Below are 3,302 nucleotides of genomic sequence, written 5' to 3'. Positions count from 1 at the left end.
AAATGGATACCCCTGTTTGTCCCGTGTTCAGAAACATACCCATTGTGGCCCTAATAGACTTACAGGACACATGGCTAGGCCTACAATGAAAGGAATACCCGTCGGATTTCAGGGTACAACTGAATAAATTCCAGGCCCCATTGCCCACTTATAGACTCCGTAAAAATCCCCCCCCCCCCCTCTGTGCCCTTTTTGGCGTTCCCCAAATCTTAGATAAAAGTAATAATGCGAACTGTGTGATATTTCCGAAGACCGGGGTAATTACAGAGGCTGGTTGGAATGGGCCCATGGTGCCATAAAACCGGGTATCTCCCCTCCTCTCATGCTTTTTGGGGGTCATTTCTTGACCTCAGTGGTGGGTATGGGGTGTAAAAAGTAGGGTTCCGTGAGTCTCCGTAAGCTTGATGAGGTGCGGCAGTCTCACACAGAAGACGCTCAACAAGCTGCTCCTGGAACTGCAGGAAGGTGAGCGTTCCCGGGGCTTCTTGTAAATTGCGAATTACAGGTAGCGGTCTGAATAACGCCGGGCTCAGGCCCGCAGCGGATCCCAGCTGTGACCCTGCGTAAGGCCGCGTAATGTACTGCGCATAACTACGTACTTACACGGGCGGTCATGCTCAGTACACCTTTTTTTTTGTTTGTATTTCCCGCACCGTCGCTTAGCGATGACGCAGGTACCCGTAGCCCGTACACAATGTAGTAGCATATCGATTGGATAGCGCCGATCGCATTGCCGGGGGGACTGCCCGCAGCCCGGGATGGCAGCTCCATGCTGTCGGCTACCTGCGGGCACCGACAGCATGGAGCTGTCACTTCCAGAGCCTGAGGGGCATTAATCCTAAGAGGACGCATAATTCTACATAGTTTCCGATGGGGCCGTCACTAAAGGGTTAAAGGGGTGAAATCTGCTGTGGATATGCACCAAAATACGCATCAAAATCCACAGAAAATGGTACAGAAAATCCACACCAAATCGGCCGTGTGTGAGCAGACCCCAAGGTGGGCCGCTGCTCATGGGCCGGTGCTCTGTGCTTGGCCGGCCAGCCCCTGCTGAGCAGAATTGTCACACGGGCTCTCGGCTCGGGCCCCTTTCTACAATTTGCTTTGAAGCTCTTGAATGCGTTTTCTTCCTACTTAAAACAGCGGCAGCGTTTAGCGCTGCTTATGTTATTCGCCCGTTTCTGTATCACTTGGTTTATTTCAGAGGAAACAGAAATTCCGTCTTGTTGTTCTTCCCTATTGGACAGATATGGATCGGTGTTTGTCCAGTAAGATAAAATATGCGGAATCCAAAACCTCAAACATGATGACGTCCGGCTGTAATGTCACCTGCGACATGTCCGTATGACGGATACGTATTGTGGGCGTGTTATAATAGGCGCGTCTCAGACCAGCCTTAGGCCGGTGTCACACCAGCGGAAGAGGATTTGCGTGTGCATTCGTGCGTGCAAAAAAACACGCAACGATGCCCGCAGCCAATGAAACGGCCAATCAGTGTAATGAGGTCACGATGTGCTCTTTTCTTTTGCAAATGTGGAAAAAAAATAGAGCGAGCTGCGTTTTTTTTCTGAAAGATGCAATTGCGCAAACAAAATCCGCACTTGTGCGTGAACGCATATGGGATCTGTTTTCTGTATATTGCGTGCACAAAATTTTCATGCGCATATGCCCGTTTGTAACCAGCCTTACGCCGAATGCCCACCAAAGGATTTTCATTGCGGTATTCGTGGCCAGACGCCCCCCCACCACAAATTCCGCAGCAATGTCCGTCCGTAGACATACTAGGTCAAAAGATTCTCCGCAGCCCACGAGCAGAAATCATCTGCGATCATTCCGCTCACGGGGGAGAATCGCAGCATGTTTTAGTCTGTGTGGAAAATCACACGGACGGCTTCCATTGCAGTCAATGGAGGCCGCCCGTCCCGCGATACTTCCGTTGTGAGCACTACAGAAGTATCGCGGGAATCCACGTCACAGCCCAGCGCCGGCGCGTCATGTGCTGCACTGCGCATGCGCGCCCCCTCGCAGGCCGAGACACTCACGGACAGGTGAGTATGGGTCTCTGGGGGGCACTGGGTCTGATTACGCTGCCAGATTACACATTCGGAATCCGACGCGGGCATGAGGCCGTAGGCCGGAGTCACACGGGCGCATGTGCGCGTTCAACTTTTGTGCGTGCAATATGCAGAAAATAGAACCCGTTGATGTCACTGGGTTTGCGCACAAGTGCGTATTTTGTGCACGCAAACACACAGCATGCTCTATTTTTCTGTGCATCAGCGCAGGAAATGAAAATATTTGGCGCACATTAATTTGGCAGTTGCGCGTGTAAATACGCAATTTTCATTCCGCAAAAACACATACTGGTGTGAATCCGGTCTTGCAATGGGACCAAAGCCCTGGGAGTGGGGTACAATACATAGTAACACTGCGCACATTAAGGCGATGTCCGCACGGCACGGATTTGCGGTGGAATGTCCGCAGCCGATCCGCAGGGGAAAATACGCATCAGAAGGCACAACATTTGGTGAGGATTTTAGTGCAGAATTCACCCCCATCTGACGAGGTGAATCGGCGCACAATCCGGCGCTATAATTGGCATTCGGCGGACCCACAATCCCCTCCGCAGGTCAATGTCCGCGGCGGATCTTGTCCCCGGCGTGTGGATGATTGTCAGTGCGAGGGGCCATGTGGAACATCCACGGCAAATCCGCTGCGTGTGAACATGGCCTAAGGCCTCTCTCACGGGCGCAGTTAGCTGTGTGCGAGGAGGTATGCAGTGACATGGGTACTTGTGTGCCGCCATGCCCCGTACCCTGTGTTGGTGGTTAGTGTGCCAAGATGCGGCGCGCCATGATGTTTTTGCGCACGTATTTCTCCTGCAGTGTGAGTCACAGTAAAGTCTATGGGAGATCGGACCTGCGTATTACACCCACAAACTGCAGACGTAATACACAGTGACCAGACGCTGGGGGGAGGGATTGCTAGTCCAGCAATGTCCTGCCCTCTTCTGCCATTAGAGGGCCTTTCTGAGGTAATATCCTGCACATGGTGTCCTGCTGTGGCCCCCCTGTGCTGCAGCTGTCGGGGCCCCTGCATGGACAGCAGGAGATTTATCACTCTCTCACATTCTCCCTCGTTCATCCCGTCTGTCACTTTGATAGAAACTGCGTTTTCCCGCGTGAAATTTACCGTCCTCTCATTGGCTGGTGAGAAGGAATACTTGACAGTGATTGGTCAATCGCTGCATGAGCCTCTAGATGATTGGACAGTGAGTTTTCGGCGCCCAGCTAGGGTTGTCA

The sequence above is a fragment of the Eleutherodactylus coqui genome, chromosome 8, assembly GCF_035609145.1.
Source record: "Eleutherodactylus coqui strain aEleCoq1 chromosome 8, aEleCoq1.hap1, whole genome shotgun sequence".
Classification (NCBI taxonomy): Eukaryota; Metazoa; Chordata; class Amphibia; order Anura; family Eleutherodactylidae; genus Eleutherodactylus; species Eleutherodactylus coqui.
This window is presented reverse-complemented; position numbering follows the sequence as displayed.